Genomic DNA, 17958 nt, shown 5'->3' on the forward strand with positions numbered 1-17958 from the left:
TTTGGTTCTCCTGATTTCTGAAAGGAGAGGCTCCCACACTGACAAAAGTATTGCCTTTTTCTTCCATTTCTTTGTCTTATATTTTATTAACTTGTGACTTTTTTTTCTCATCTCCTTGTGATTTATCCACCAAGATACCCGAGTCCTGGAGGCACTCTTGCCTGACCTTTATTCTCTATAATTCCTTCTCACTTACCCATTCTTCACACTTCCTCTTCAGTCCATCAGCACGTGTTCACAGAGAAATTTACACACCACAGGCAACATTTTCATGTCACATAAGACACATTTTTTTTTATATGAGTCACTGGGAATTCATGATTAACAAAGGATCCCAGGAAAAAGTTGGTTTTCTGATTTAGTTCTGAGTTTTGTAATACCTGTGACAAAGGTATATAATTGACTGAGATATCTGTATGGACAGTTTTTCTTTTTTGGTCATAAGCCTCATGCATTCTAGATGTCTCTCTCCAGGTTCTTTCTCTTCGGGTTCTACTTCTTCTGCCAGAATAACAATGGCCATATGGCACACTGTTCATATATGTGGGTTTCTGGGATCTGCAGGGAAAAATAAGTGTGAAACCACTATCATAAACCTAGCCTGGATAACTCCAAGGTAATGCAAAGGAGGGCTCTTAAATGTTAGATTCCAAAAGCTGTAAGGTCCAGTAACTGGTAGACATAAATCAAAACTATAAGGAGATATCACTTCATACCCACTAGGATGGTGATCACAAAAAGAGCTGACAATGTTGTAGAGCAATTGCTGGTGGGAATATAAAATGGTGCAGTCACTTTGGAAAACAGTCTAGTAGTTTCTCAAAAGGCTACACATAGTGTTACCACATTATCCAGTAATTTCACTCTTAGGTATATACCCAAGAGAAATAAAAATGTTCACATGAGGAGAAAAGGCTGAGTCTGCTTTGGGTTACTCTACATTGTATAGAACAACAGCTTTCAGGCTGTGACTCACCTTGAGTTACCCCATTTACAAAGCAACAGTTTTGACCTGAGCAGCTTCACTTTGACTATAAATGCCAAGATAGAATGACTCTACATCTTGTTTATATAAGTAAACCACCATCATTTGCCACCGTACCATGAGGCACATACTGATAAATAATTTATTTACAAAAAAATTACCACCTATGAAATTATCAAATCAAATCATGAACACGATGGCACATGAGCATATCAAAACCATATCAGAAAAACCAGACCTGTAAATTTATCAAACACACCAGACCAACGAATGATGCAACTCACTTGCCTGGATCATATAAAAGGAGGGACACTTAACTCCAGGTTGTGGTGGAAACTTCCCACACACCCATCATCAGACCATCTGGAGCATATGTCATGGGATTGACAGGTCATAAACGCTGTCCCTGGGGCTTCAGCTGCTTAAAGCTGCTTTGCTGTGTTGCTATCCCAGCTAACCACCTGCAGTGACTCTGCATCTGCATCAGCTCTCTGCTCTTGCTTTCAGCAAGGTCCCATTTGAACCACTTTAATCCTTTCTTATCCATTCTGTTACACATACATGTATGTTTGTGGGTGTGTGTGAAGTGTAATGTGTAATCTGAGAGTTAATATTAGTAATTAAAATTGGGATAAAAAGAGTCTTGTGATTGTAAGTGGCCCTTGCTATCAAGTGAAATCATAGTACTTGGCTAACTAAGCCAACAAAATTATCATACTTTTTTTTTTTTTTTGCCAGCCTATACCTTGAGCCACTCCACCACCCTTTCTTGCAAAGGTTTTTTCGAGATAGGGTCTCAGGAACTATTTGCCTGGATTGGTTTTGAACTGCGATCTTCCTGATCTCTGATTCCTAAGTAGCTAGGATTACAGGCATGAGCTACTGGCACCCAGCTAAAATTAGTGTATCTTGTGAGTTAATTGTTATTCAATAAATTCGCACATTGTAGAAAGACATAAGTGTGTCCATCTATGTTTCCGATGTAGTTTGCTCACATTACACAAAATTTATATGTGAATATTCATATTAGCATTATTTGAAATAGTTAAAAAGTAGAAATAAAACAGATGACCATAAACCAATAAGGGGATAAGTAAAATGTGATACAGTCACATAGAGGGATATTATTTGGCAATAAAAGGGAATAAAGAACTAATAGAAGCTAAAACATGGATGAACCTTGAAAACATTATGCTAAGTGAAAGAAGCCAGTCACAGAGGACCATATATTATATTGTTCCTTTCATATGAAATGTGCAGAATGGCAAATTTGTAGAGACAAAAAGTAGATTAGTGGTTACCTAGGGCTGATGAGGACTGGGGAGAAACAGGTGGTCAGAATAGTTTTCCTTTTTAAGTGATAAAAATGTTCTAAAATCAACTGGGGTGATGATTGCTGACCATCCTAAAAAAACATTGACTTGTACACTTTAATTGGGTGAGTTGTTGGTATGTGAATTATATCTCTATAAAACTATGATATTAAGGATGAAAAGAAGCCAAATGGGGTGGTGGCCAAGCCTGTAATCCTAGCACTTGGGAGGCTGAGACAAGTTTGAGGCCAGCCTGAACTACATAGTGAGACCCTGTCTCAAAAAAGAAAAAAAAAAACACATACAAAAAAAGAAGCAGTACATAATCTTATCTTGAGAAGAAAGACTAAAGGTCAAAGATAGTTTGAATAACTGCAAATCTCTGAATGAATCTTCTTATGAATGTGAACCTAGTAATATCTGCTGTAGCAAAGTCATGCTAGGAAAACCCAAACCTTCAGCCATCTAAAAAGATACTTCAATACTACCTCACCTAAGCTGCCTTAAATTATTCTGTAAGCCAATCTGGGTTGTTTAGAAAGAATATTTATTAGGTAAAAGATAAACCTGAATCCAATTCTACCTAGCAACAAACCAAGTAAAGGTGTTATTGGCATATCTTTGTGTATCCCCTGTCCTATGAACAACCCACAGGTCATGCCAGCCACTGCTTCAGAGATGCTTATAATGTCTGATGTAGACTTCTGCCTGTAACATGACAACTAAAATCAGCTTAGCCATCTGTCTCAAATGTTCTCACTTCACCTCTTACCAGGAGTGAATAGCAACAGTAAAAGATGGTGTTTCTATAGTCAGTAACAACCAACTGACAACATCTAATAAGTAAGGCCCTACTGACAGTGGAATACCAAATGTGTGAGACCTATATATAGGAACTATAAAATTTTTATTGAACAACATAAAAGAGAAGGCCCAAATAAAATGAATAGTATTCATGTTCAGGATGGGAAGAGTCAGTATTGACAAGACATGAATCCTCTCCAAATTATATTCCATGAATTCAATGTAATTCCAAGAAAAATGCCAGTGTAAGTGTGCGTGCATGCGTGCATGTGGGTGTGTGTGTGTTACATCTGGGGACCAGTGTGCACATGTGTAGACTAGCATGAAAGCAGGGTTAGGGTCATAGTTAGGACAAGTTGATACTCAAGTTTTCTTGGATAAGACTGTCCCAGGATTATCAAAAAACGAGGACAGTGGGAGTGGAACAAAAGGATGTCTTCCACAGAAATAGTATCCCAAATTTATAGAAAATTTGTAACTAGTGTTAGAACCACTGTCCAGTATGAGAGGCCACAGCCTGACCTGCTGCTATGGAGGCCCCAGGCTTGTTAGTATCTCCATTTCATGGAAATCGCTTAGGTTAATTTGTTAAGCCCTGGCTCTATGGCACAGTAAAAATCGGATAATAAGAATCTAAATATGAAGACATTTAGATGTCAAGTCTAGATGACATGGCAGCTACAGAATAGATGATCACATAAGGCAGGGCTGGAAGGTATTGCATTAAGGCATCAAGGCATCCTTTACTTGAGTAAGTGCTTACCACCCACTACATGCTGAGTGTCTGACTTCTGCTGACTCAGAGCCCAGCAGAGGTGTTGGCCTCCTACGACTTTCATTTGGAAAAATACAAAATTCTCTCTCTCTCACTCTATACATAAAAGGTAATTCCAGTTAGATTAATCTGATGCAATAATTCGGCTTCTAGGAATCTCACCTACTGAAATACTCATAAAAATTATATCAAGATACATATAAAATAATGTTCATTTTAGCTATATTTCTATTGGCCCAACGAGCAGAAGATAGTAGCCAAGATAATAGCTACTACATGTCGAGGACTTTTATGAGTCTGGCTCTGATTAAAGCTCTTTACAGAGTGTCTCATTTGATCTTTGCAACAACCCGATGAGATAGGTGGTGATGTTTCTGTTTTACAGACAGGGAAATAGTGGCAGAGGTTATGTTACTATCCCAAGTCTCATAGCTGGGTTTGAACTCTGGATGTCTGCCTCCCAAGCTCTTAACCAATACTTTTTACTACCTCAACCTAAATGCCCATCATTCATTCATTCATTCATTTATTCATGCATTTGTTCGTTCATTCAAACAGTATTTTTTGAGCACTATCGTACTTAGGCCCTGTGTGGAACATTGAAGACACGCTGAACAGAAGTGGACAGAGTCCCTCCCCTCATTGGTCTATAGCCTAATGGGAAGACAAACACAAAATGCAGAACCACAAACTGTGACGAATGCAAGGGAGGAAAGCAGTGCTTTCTAGGAGACCTTAAGTAGGTCACACATGAAATTCAGGGTTAGAGGAAGGTTTCCTGAGGAAGCACTATCAGAACTGAGATCTGAAGTGGAGAGAGAGGGAGAGAGGGCTGGGGAAGGGAACAGCTTGCACAATGACTCTGTGAGTAGAGAGTGTGGTATAATCACTTATGCCATGCCACTTACTACAGCACCATTTTAGGACCCTGGCTTCTGAGAAACCTATCCATGCCATCCCATTTGCAACCTCCCAACCAGAGGACCAGGGAGTGTGGAGGGTTGGGCACTTTGGGAGCCCAGGCCCCTAGGGGATGAGAGGAAAGAAGGAGCACACACATTCCAGTTGCTGGGTTGGGGCTTACTTTGCATTCCTTGCATGCAAATAGTAGCTCTGGATGCAAATTTCTACGGGATGGAATGAGTCTGAGCTGGTCTAGAGGGAGTCCACTCCTGTAACCAAGGCCTTCAAACAGGTTCCCTTCCAGAAAAAAGACACAAATATAGATGGGTACAAACATAGCATTCAGTTCCAAAGCTACTATGCCAGGGACACAGCTGGGTATCCAGCCCCCCTCCACTGGAAAGCAATCTTCCCAGGCCCGCCCCATTCACTCTGTGAGATCTCAGTAGGAACGGGGAAATACTGCCCTTGGATAGGGATTACAATCCATTTTAGAAGCAGCAGCAGCATAAACAAACAGCACAACCTAACATTAGGAAAAATAAGGCACACAAATATAGGAAGATCATATTCTACATAAAATATATTATGGATATAACCATATTTAAACAAATCTACCAAAGTACCATACATTACAAAGGGACTAGAAAGAAATATATTTGAAGTGTAAATTATTTTTTGTGCCTCAAGTTGAAATTATATAGGACTTTCCCTCTACTTTTTAAAATATTTCCTAAAATTCTAAAATAAACATAGATTACATTTATGATGGCAAGATAATCTTACTTAAACTCATTCATTTATTAATAGAATAGCTACTTACTGAGTGTCTCTTGTACCAGGTATGGTTCTGGGCACTGGGGATACAACAGAGAGTATATTTGACATCTCAAGGATCAGGAAGGACCATGTGGCTGAGGCAGAGGGAGGGATGAGACTGGAGGGTAACAAGATCCCATAGGCTGTCATAGAGCATGAAAAGATCTTGGACTTTATTCCAAATGGGATTAAGTAAAATGCTAAGAAAAGTTAAATGCCTATCCTGTCATGGCGGTGCATACCTGTAATCCCAGCTACTTGGGAGGCAGAGGTAGGAAGATCTCAGTTTGGGGCTGGCCTGAGCAAAGATAGCAAAAAATCCTCCTTAACAAACTAAAAGCAAAAGGGCTGGAGGCGTTACCCACAAATGGTGTTTCCAGAGACCTTGGTTCTTGTGTTCTGGCGTGGAAGAATCCAGGCAGACACGTGAGTGTGGATGGGGTTTATTAAATGTTGGGGAAAGGGGAATACAAAGGGAGCATGGTGGGGTGCAGGTGGAGTCTGCCAGCAAAGAGATCATGCTTTTCTTCTTCAGGTGCTTTTACAACCTCACTAACCCATGGGGAGGGCAGATTCAAGAGATTCTCATCCAATAATCAGTGAGTGGGGAGTGGCATGGGCGTTCCCAGCCAGGTGAGGGTGGTCTGCGCCATCCCTGGGCAACCTGCATGAGCCCCAGACCTTTTCTACTTCTAGCCTGTCTCAGAAGTGTGGTATTGTGCTCGTCTAGCAAGCACAATACCCTGAATTCAATTCCCAGTATCACATTAAAAAAAAAAGTTAAAAGCCCTTTCAGGATGGACAGCAAGGCAGGACACTGGAGTGGCTCCAGTGTGGCCCTGAGGACTTGAGAGGAAGACTAGGACTCTAGGTGGCTGCAATTAGGAAAGCTCCCTGGAGGCAGTAAAATGCAAGGCGGATGTGAAGGTCAGTAGGTCCTCACTGACAGACAGATGAGCCATAGCCCTTTAACTAAATCATACCAAAGCTGACCCTTCGAAGTGCATATTTTAAATGAATAAAGCTCTGTGTTCTATGTGGTAATGGATAACTAGACCTTTTATTCAGCTAAGAATATGTAAAAAAAAATGATAGCAGGAAATTGTCAAATGTTGTCTGATTTGCTCCCACAAGAACTTTGAGTGTAAGAACTATCCACACTAGAGGAAAAGGAAACCCCATTCAGAGAACTGCTCAGAACTTTTGGGCTTTCGTGAACCTATGACTCAATGAGCAAGTGTTTTCAATTGCTTTTCCCCCCTGCTTTCTTGGTGTGCTTCTGAATGAGGCTGGCTAGTCATTCAATGCTGGGTTTCAATGGACAACTCCACCTCCATCAGCTGTGTGTTCTCTAGAGCAAGTGGGGCGTGGCTCCCCATGTCACTACAAAAGAATATCACAGTACAGTACTCCAGCAACAGATAAATTGCCGGGAATGTCAAGTCAGCAGTGAGGGCCACTCAATAATTATTGCACAGGGAGGAAGCGAAGTGGGGAGGATGCTAGGGTGGTGACCAAGTACCTGAAGAATTCTTGTTTCAGGTCCTCGCACAAACACAAGGCAACATAGGTCGAGCAGTGTTGGCCTCAACCTAGCAAGGGAAAGCAGCCCAGGTAGGCTCTTCCCGACCCAGAGCTAACACCAGTCCTTCCAACACCACCAGGCCGGCCTGGCAACACAAGCAAGAGGGATAGACTGGGAGCTCTGCTTTAAAACACAGCAGCCAAAGGAGGTGAGTTCCTTCCTGCTGGGCCTGATTTCCATCTCCACCAAGAGACACTGAGGCTGTGGGATGGGGCTGAATGAGGGTCTGGTCACAACAATCTGCCCAGTCCAGAAATCTTTGTCCCATGGGCCAAAAAGCCCACTCCTCCCACCCAGAGATACAGCATAGCAATGTAGCATGGACGAAAGGGATTCTCTTGCAACAAATGCCTGGCCTAAGAAGACTCTTTATCCTCCTGGGCCCAGGACTCCGATCTCCAGCTGAGAGACACCCAGGCAAAGAAAGAGTAATATGATCTGATGAGGATGTTAAAGTGCTTGTCTTAACAATGTTACAAGAATCAATTACAAACTCTCAGGTAAATGAAAAAATAGAAAATTTTCCGCAGGAAATAGAAGTTATATATATAAAAAGAACCAATGAAAATGACAGAACTAAAAATACAGTAACAGAAATAAAAATCTCTTTGGATGGTCTGATTGTTACAGAGGAGATAACAGGATAGAGTGAGTGCACTTGAGGACAGATCAGTAGAATTCAGTCAGTGTGAACAAGAGAATTAAATACACTGGGAAATAAAAGAATAGAGCTTCTGGGGCTTGTGGGACAATAACAAAAAAGCCAGCAGTTGTTATCACTGGAGTCACAGAAAGAGAAGAGAAGTGGGGGAGCAAAAAAAATATCCAAATATATAATGGTTGAACATCTTCCAAGATTGGCAAAGATACAAACTTATAAGAAGCTGAGCTAACCCCAAAGAAACCCATGCCAAGACATATAAATAATTAAACTTCTAAAAACTAAAAATAAACCAAAGAGTTTTAAAAGCAGCCAGGGGGGACTACATATTACCTATGAGGAACACCAACTTGAATGACAGTAGATATGTCATCTGAAACCACAGAGGGAGGCCGGTCAGAAACAGCATGACATTTTTCAAATGCTTTGAGAAAAGAACTGTCAGTCATGGATTCCTTATCCAGCGAAATTATCCTTTGTGAATAAAGGAGAAATAAAGCCTTTTCTCAGACAAATGAAAGCTAAAAGAATTGGATACTAGCAGATACATCCTTAAAAAAGGTTGACTTAAGGAAGTTCTTCGAATAGAAAGGAAATGATAAGATAAGGGACTTGGGGCATCAGGAAGGAAGAAGGAACAAAGGAAAAAACAGAAATATGATACACATGATACACTGTTTTCATCATAAGCTTTGCAAATCCCATTTGATGATGGAGACAAAGTCAAATACTATTTGATACTTACTAAATGAAAGTGAAGTTTCCATGTTTCACTTAATGAAAGTCACATATGTATAATGTAGTACTGAGGCAGGCTAAAATTAGGGAAAGTTCAGGACTCACAGAAAAATAACACAACTCAGAGTACCCATGCTCTGTCTCGGGAAGCACCCTCACCTGGCTGGAACCGCCCATGCCCCGCCCCCTCATTGACTATTGGATGGGAATCACCTGGATCCCCCCTTAGGTTAGTTTAGGTTTTAAAAGCACCTGGGGAAGAGAAGCATTTTTCTCTCAGCCTCCAGATTCCACCTGGGCCCCACCAACGCTCCCTTTTGTATTTTCCTTCCCTAACTTTTAATAAACTCCTTTTACACCCATGTGTCCTGCCATGGATTCTTCCACATGGGACAAAAAATTTGGAAGTCTCCTGATCACAGACTGCACTGTGCTGTTAACAATACTGACAGCAGCCACTAAGAAAACAATACAAAGAGGCAGAAATATTATAGGAGGAAGTGACCTCAGGCCTGAGCACTGGGCAGCGCAGCGTAGCAGGCAGGTGAAGGCATTTCTCCTGCAGGAGGTCGGGCCTTCAGGAGCAGCTCCCGTGCTAGGAGATGGAGGAGCGGGACCTCCTACTGAGGCAGTAAAACCTAAGGCTATGAGATATCAGATGTGACCTGCCAGAAACTTGAAATGGAGGTGTGCCTGAAGAAACTGAAAAGTTTAAAACAAAACAAAACAAAATGCCCAAACCTTCTGTGAATGTGGGCATGTGAAAAGCACAATATGGGAAGGTCTCTGAAAACACAGTGGAAAATGTAAAAGTTAGAAAAAAAAAAAAGCCCAAGGGATTGGGGGCATGACTCAAAACAAAACAGACAAAAACAAACTTAAAAAAAAAACTCCCCAGAAATCTACCATATTAACCAATGAAAAAGCAGAAATGCAGTTTCCTAATTCAGAATCAAAAAAGAAAAGAGAAAAATGGTGAGTGTTGCTGATTCTAAAAAAAAAAAAGGAAAAATTGAAAAAGGCAAGAAGCTCCTGAAACCAGTGTGGAGAAGCCAGACAATGAGGAAGGTGACAGGCACCCTGCCTGCCCCTTGGATTGACAGGTGCAACACTCTGAAGGCCACAAAAGAAATGGGCTGCATGGTCATGATTCAACTTTAAAGTATTAGACCACTCCTGGAAGGCAGGGATCTGCTGGCAGCTTCAAAACATGGCAGTGGCCAAACCCTTGTATTTTTCATTCCTGTGACCGAACTCTTTGTGAAGTTAAAGTTTATGCCCAAGAGTGGAACGGGAGTCCTCTTCTCACACAGGAGTCCTCTTCTCACACCTACTAGAACTGATCACGAAGACACTCAGTGTTCTTAAGGAACTGGTGACTCACCACGTTTACACATATGGCTGATCACGGGTGGGAGTAACAGATCTGTTGAAGCACAGAAATTGGGATCACGATTCATACCATTGTGGCCACACCAGGCCGTCCTCTGAACCATCTGCAGACTACCCCACGGCTTATGTGTAAAAATCTGCAGTGTCTGGTTATCGATGAAGGATATCATATCTTGGATGTTGACTTTGAAGAAGAATTAAAGCAAATTATTAAACTTCTGCCAACACACAGACAGACTATGCTCTTTTCTGCCACACAAACTTGAAAAGGTGAAGTCTTGCCAAGGATCTTTCTGAAAAAGGAGCATTGTGTGTTGGTGTTGATGATAAAGCTAATGTCGTCCAGCATGGATGGTCTTGAGCAGGGATATGTGGCTTGTCCCTCTGAAAAAAGATTCCTTCTTTTATTCACATTCCTGAGAAAGAACAGGAAGAAGAAACTGATGGTCTTCTTTTCATCCTAAAACCACGAAATATCACCGTGATATTTTCAGATTTGCCTGTGTTGACCATTCATGGAAGGCAGAAGCAACCTAAAAACACACCCACATGCTCATAGTTGTGCAATGTAGGTTTCAGGGGTATTGTAGGGTACAGACATGCCCGTGAGTGGGCTGGCCATTCCTGAAGTTGACTGGATTGGTCTGTTTGACCCTCCAGAAGTCTGTAAGAAATATATTCATCATGTAGGTAGAACAGCCAGAGGCATAAATGACCTTGTTCATTTTGTGCCAGGAAGCATTGGCTTTTCCTTCTTTCCTTGCAGCAATCCAAGGTTCCAATTAAATGAATTTAATTTTTCCTGGTCAAAAATTTCTGACGTTAAATCTCAGCTTGAAAATCTGAAAACTTTGTTCCAGAGTCAGCCCAGGAAGCATACCAAGTCATACAAATGAGCCTGTGATTCCCATTCTCTCAAACAGATCTTTGATGTTAAAACTTAAATTTGCCTCAGGTTGCTCTGTCATTTGGTTTCCAGGTGCCTCCTTTTGTTAACTGAACATGAACAGCTGTAAGGCAAGTGTAAAAGGAGAGTAGGCAGTGGTGGATTTGGCTACCAGAGAACCAAGAGAGTTGAGAAGTGTAAAATCTTTAGACACATTAGCAAGAAGTCTTTGAGCAGTAGGCGGTTCTCACTGAAGACATGCTTTTCTTCTACCTGAGTAACTTTGCCCTGAAATGATTCCTTTTTCTACAAAGGAATTTTTATAGCCTTCAGAACATTTTTGTCTTTGCTGTGGTAATACAAAATTCTAATTTTAAATACTTCCTGTAAAAAAAGTTATGTCATTGTTTCAATATTTTTTGAGACTTTGGTTTCTGGTAAGTGAAGCGTTCTGTGGCATGGATTGCTATATAAAGTGATGTGGTATATTAGACAGGTGGTGGTAATGCAAAAAATAGTCTTGATTTATTTTGAGGGTTTGTTTCTTGGTCCTTAACTGTAGTCTGTAGCTCCTTGAAAATGCAACAGTATGAAAGAGCAAAGGACTTTGGGAAATATCTAAGATGCTACTTCAGGTAAAAGCATCAGTTTTATGTATTCCTGATTTATAAAACAATGAGCCTTTCTCAGTTTTTAAATTTTTTTTTTTAAGAGCAAGAAGTCCAAATGATGTTGCATGTGAATAAAGTGCCTCTAGTCTTCACATCGTGGAAGAAGGGACAGGATTGAGATTGCTGGGCCTCACAGTAATCCAGGTGTAACATTCTGTTTCCATTGGGTAACTGAGCGAAGACCTTTTGAAAAATAAAGAATGGTGACACTTAGATTTACTGCAAGGCAGTTTGGATTTTGGGAGCCCTTCCAATTCTGCAGAGTACTTAGAAGCCAAGGCCAATTATCAGCACAGTTAAAATCAAGCCATGATGTGCACATTAATGTTAGTTTCTGTGTGAGAAAAAAGCGACATATTCCAGATCCATGAAACAAAAACATTTGTAATAAATGACAGTTGAAAATGAACAGAGGTCAGAAAAAAACAGCAGTCAGTGATTTAGTCAGATGATTTTTTTTGTTGTAGCACCCTTGATTTCTAGTGTGTTTTGTGTGCTACATAACTACAAAATAGTTACATTTTATAGTGATTCAAAACAAAGTTTGATAGCAGCATTTTGCTATTGTGCTGTTAATATTTATAGAATGCCATTAAATGTAATTACACAGAGAACATCAAATATAGAGGAAACGACTGGATAAGCCATTCTGGGTTGGCGGGGGGGGGGGGGAAGAAGAAAAGAACCGTGTCTCACCTCTAGAACTGAGCAGACTTCTGGGTTTCTGACTTTGCTGGGCACCTGGCTTGGTTTCTTGGGTTCCTAACTCCTGGCATTGGATAACTGTCTCTCTTAGGACTGTTTGTTTGCTTGCTTGTTTCAGAAATAACTGTGTTTTAAAAAATACACAAAAGCAAAGGGAAGAATGTTTAATCATTGACAAAGTTGATTTTTGGTATGTAACATTTTAGGGTTTTGTTTGTGTGTATATACTTTTTAATTGTTTAAAGCAAAAACAAAGTCATTTTCTACCTATCCCTGATAACTAGCTTTGCTTCATAACATGCTTTTCTTTGTGACATTACATAATTACTCAATTAAAAGCATAATTAAAGCAAGACAGAATCTTAAAATATGGTAAAAAAAAAACAGAGAAAGAACAAAAGAGAAACAAAGGAACGAGAGAACCAGAAGAAACAGAAAACAAATAATAAAATAACAGACCTAATTGCTAACATATTAATAACTGCCATAAATCAAAAAAACAGAAATTGATGGGATTAATAAAAATTATCTAGGAGGTGTGGCTTAAGTAGTAGAGTGCCTGTCTTCCAAGTGCAAAGTCCTGAGTTCAAATCCCACTACTATTCCCTTCCAAAAAAGATACAAATATGTGCAGCTTAGAGGAAACTTACATCAAATTCAACAGACATAGGATGAAAGTGTAAGGATGTAAAAAGATACATTATGTAAACATTAATTTAAAAAGCAAGAATATGGCTGATGGAGTGGCTGAAGCAGTAGAGCACCTGCCTAGCAAGCATGAGGCCCTGAGTTCAAGTTCCAGTACCACAAAAAAAGCAGGAGTATCTATTATATGTGCATGTATGATAACATAGACTTCAAAATAAAGAAAATTACTAGAGACAAAGAGGAACATTTCTTAATTACAAAGGAATCAGTCTACAAGGAAGACATAACAATTCTAAATGAGTATTCATTGAACAACAGGGCCTCAAAATATAAGAAGCAAAAACTGATAATGCTGAAAGGAGAAAAAGACAAAGCCACAGTTAGTTGGGGATGGCATTCCTTTGTCAGAAACTAATGGAACTACTAGATAGATCAGTAAGGATATGGAATTGTTGTAACAAGATGCTGGTTTTAGGATGTACTTTCCATCTTTTGGGAGAAACTAATCTTCCTCAGAAGAATGAATTCCTCAGGAAAACGATTCCTGAGAAATCACCATGTTCCTGCCTCCTGAGAGCACAGAAGCTTCATGTGGATACCTGTCAGCAAAATATAAGCATTGCAATAGGTTTGTAAGGTTGGAAGAAACCTTAAAGCTAACTTTCCCCACTCCTGGCCCAAGTGCGATGTTTCTCTTACAGCATTTCCTCCACAAATCTAACTCTGCTGTGTTCAACTAGGCAGCAAGAGAAAGCAACTCACCCCCTTATAAGCCATCAAAACGGATTCTATGCTAGTAAGGAAGAAAGGGCTGAGGCCACAGCTCTAACCTATGCTCCAACAACCCTTATGACCACAAGCTTGCTACCTCCTCTTCATTCATTGGCAGCTGTTAGTGTTCTTTCTCATAAAGTGAGCACTCTCCTACAATGTTTTTAGTACTGACAATTACTACAAAGTCTTGAAAAGATGAAAATATGTATGAATTGCCCTAAAATATTTATACCTCTTCAACTAGCAGATCAGAAAGGTGCACGGAGATTTACAAACAGGTGTTTATAGCAAGCATGTCTATTATAGGCAAATCTTGAATCCAATAAGACAGAACTGGGTCAATTAGATTATGGTATATCCAATATATGAAATGTTACAAATCACAATGATTAAAAATCTTATTTTAAGATAGCATTTAATGACACAAGGAAAGGTTTATTTATATTTATTTCAAAATATATTTCAGGTACTAGAGAAAAGGTTAGATCAAAAAGAATTAACCTAGAAGGCAACACCCACGCACAGGAAATCAATGTGAGTCAATGCCCTGTATAGCTATCCTTATCTCAACCAGCAAAAACCCTTGTTCCTTCCTGTTATTGCTTATACTCTCTCTACAACAAAATTAGAAATAAGGGCAAAATAGTTTCTGCTGGGTATTGAGGGGGAGAGAGGGAGGGGGAGGAGTGGGTGGTAAGGGAGGGGGTGGGGGCAGGGGGGAGAAATGAACCAAGCCTTGTATGCACATATGAATAAAAAAAGAAAAATGAAAAAAAAAGATAAAAAAATATATATTTATATTTATTTCAAAATATGTATGCAAAGTGTGTATGCATATACAAGTATACAAATGTTAATAAAATATACTATGGAGAGGGGCTATTTCCAGCATTATGCAGATTTAAATTTGTTTCAGTTTGTTTGCTTTTCTCATATTCTACAAAAATTTTTCTTCCATAAAATCAGGAAACCATTGAGATTTTATTTGACTTAAATTTTACTCTTCAAAATTGAGGAAGAATATAGAAAGTGGAGAGATCTCCCATGCTCATGGATTGGTAGAATCAACATAGTAAAAATGTCTATACTCCCAAAAGTAATCTACATGTTTAATGCAATTCCCATCAAAATTCCAATGACATTCATCAAAGAGATTGAAAAATCTACCGTTAAATTTATATGGAAACACAAGAGGACATGAATAGCCAAGGCAATACTCAGTCAAAAGAACAATGCAGGAGGTATCACGATACCCGACTTCAAACTATATTACAAAGCAGTAACAATAAAAACAGCATGGTACTGGCACAAAAACAGACATGAAGACCAGTGGAACAGAATAGAGGACCCAGATATGAAGCCACACAACTATAACCAACTTGTCTTTGACAAAGGAGCTAAAAATATGCAATGGAGAAATAGCAGCCTCTTCAACAAAAACTGCTGGGAAAACTGGTTAGCAGTCTGCAAAAAACTGAAACTAGATCCATGTATATCACCCTATACCAATATTAACTCAAAATGGATCAAGGATCTTAATATCAGACCACAAACTCTAAACTTGGTACAGGAAAGAGTAGGAAATACTCTGGAATTAATAGGTATAGGTAAGAACTTTCTCAATGGAACACCAGCAGCACAGCAACTAAGAGATAGCATAGATAAATGGGACTTTGTAAAACTAAAAAGCTTCTGCTCATCAAAAGAAATGGTCTCTAAACTGAAGAGAACACCCACAGAGTGGGAGAATATTTGCCAGCTACACATCAGACAGAGGACTGATAACCAGAATATATAGAGAACTTTAAAAACTAAATTCTCCCAAAATTAATGAACCAATAAAGAAATGGGCAAGTGAACTAAACAGAACTTTCTCAAAAGAAGAAATTCAAATGGCCAAAAAACACATGAAAAAAATGCTCACCATCTCTAGCAATAAAGGAAATGCAAATTAAAACCACACTAAGATTCCACCTCACCCCTGTTAGAATAGCCATCATTAGCAACAACAGGTGTTGGTGAGGATGCGGGGAAAAAGGAACCCTCTTACACTGTTGGTGGGAATGTAAACTAGTACAACCACTCTGGAAAAAAAATTGGAGATTACTTAAAAAGCTAAACATTGACCTACCATATGATCCAGCAATATCACTCTTGGGGATATACCCAAAAGAATGTGACACAGGTTACTCCAGAGGCACCTACACACCCATGTTTATTGCAGCACTATTCACAATAGCCAAGTTATGGAAACAGCCAAGATGCCCCACCACTGACGAATGGATTAAGAAAATGTGGTATTTATACACAATGGAACTTTATGCAGCCATGAAGAAGAATGAAATGTTATCATTTGCTGATAAGTGGATGGAATTGGAGAACATCATTGTGAGTGAGGTTAGCCTGGCCCAAAAGACCAAAATCATATGTTCTCCCTCATATGTGGACATTAGATCAAGGGCAAACACAACAAGGGGATTGGATTTTGATCACATGATAAAGCGAGAGCACACAAGGGAGGGGTGAGGATAGGTAAGACACCTAAAAAATTAGCTAGCATTTGTTGCCCACAATGCAGAGAAACTAAAGCAGATACTTTAAAGCAACTGAGGCCAATAGGAGAAGGGGACCAGGAACTAGAGAAAAGGTTAGTTCAAGAAGAATTAACTTAGAAGGTAACACACATGCACAGGAAATCAATGCGAATCAACTCCCTGTATAGCTATCCTTATCTCAACTAGCAAAAAGCCTTGTTCCTTCCTATTATTGCTTATACTCTCTCTTCAACAAAATTAGATATAAGGGCAGAATAGTTTCTGCTGGGTATCGAGGGGGTGGTGGGGAGGGGGTTGGGGGAAGGAGGGAGAAATGACCTAAACATTGTATGCACATATGAATAATTAAAAAAAAGAATTTTACTCTTCATTACTACAGAATCATCTTGCCTCTTGCTGTCCCTTCCCTCCCTTTCCTCCATCTTGCCATTCTTCCCTTGGGGTTCTCAGTTTGCATCCCATTGCGCTCACCTTGCCTAGACCCAAGATGTTCCTGTCTGCTCTTTATTGCTTTAACCCTAACAGAAACCCATATTCTTTTTTCTTCTTTCTCTTTGTAGTCTGAGACAAGGCGGCATTTCCAAGTTGAAGGGGAGAATAAAAAGGGAAATTTACAGACAATACTAGTAGCAACAAAACAATTGTGGCAGGATGCCATTTTGCTCACCATGCATGCTGTTTGTCCAGTGCTGTTTAAAAGGTGCCTGCTGACATGATAAAGCGAGAGCACACAAGGGAGGTGTGAGGATAGGTAAGACACCTAAAAAATTAGTTAGCGTTTGTTGCCCTCAACGCAGAGAAACTAAAGCAGATACTTTAAAAGCAACTGAGGCCAATAGGAGAAGGGGGACCAGGAACTAGAGAAAAGGTTAGATCAAGAAGAATTAACCTAGAAGGTAACACACACGCACAGGAAATTAATGAGTCAACTCCCTGCATAGCTATCCTTATCTCAACCAGGAAAAACCCTTGTTCCTTCCTATTATTGCTTATACTCTCTCTACAACAAAATTAGAGATGAGGGCAAAATAGTTTCTGCCAGGCATTGAGGGGGTGGAGGGGAGAGGGAGGGGGCAGAGTGGGTGGTAAGGGAGGGGGTGGGGGCAGGGGGGAGAAATGACCCAAGCATTGTATGCACATATGAATAATAAAACAATAAAAATTAAAAAAAAAAGGTGGCTGCTAAGCACTTGAAATGGGGCTGGTCCAAATTAACACATGCTGTATGTGTGGGACACAGATCAGATTTCAAGGCTTCACACAAAAAGAGTATAAAATGTGTCATTAATGCTATATTAATTACATGATGAAATGCTTTTGGGTATATTGGGTTAAAACATTTTAAGCATTATTAACTTGGGTTTTCTTTTTTTTTTTTTTTAATAAAACCCCTTTAAAATACGTAACCAGCTAGGTGCCAGTGGCTCATGCCTGTAATCCTAGCTTCCTGAGAGGTTGAGATTGGGAAGATTGTGGTTTCAGGCCAACCCAGATAAATAGTTCAAGAGACCCCATCTCCAAAACAGTCAGGGCAAAATGGGCTGGAGGTGTGGTTCGAGTGGTAGAGAGTCTGCTTTGCAAGTGTGAAGCCCTGAGTTCAAATCTCAGTCCCGCCAAAAAATGTAACTACTGAAACATTTAAGATTATATGTGTGTCATTTTATATTTCCACTGGACTGTCCTGTCCTACCCCTTCCTCCCTTCACTGCCTCTACCAGAGAGACTACAAAGTTAAATTTGGTAT

At 39.8% G+C, this 17958-nt stretch overlaps 1 pseudogene; it reads left to right on the forward strand.

The window, feature by feature from the left end:
- The first annotated feature begins 9514 nt into the window (after window positions 1-9514).
- Window positions 9515-11138, forward strand: LOC109692906 (ATP-dependent RNA helicase DDX18 pseudogene; annotated as a pseudogene).
- Window positions 11139-17958: the final 6820 nt, after the last annotated feature.

Source organism: Castor canadensis, chromosome 5, assembly GCF_047511655.1.
Source record: "Castor canadensis chromosome 5, mCasCan1.hap1v2, whole genome shotgun sequence".
Classification (NCBI taxonomy): Eukaryota; Metazoa; Chordata; class Mammalia; order Rodentia; family Castoridae; genus Castor; species Castor canadensis.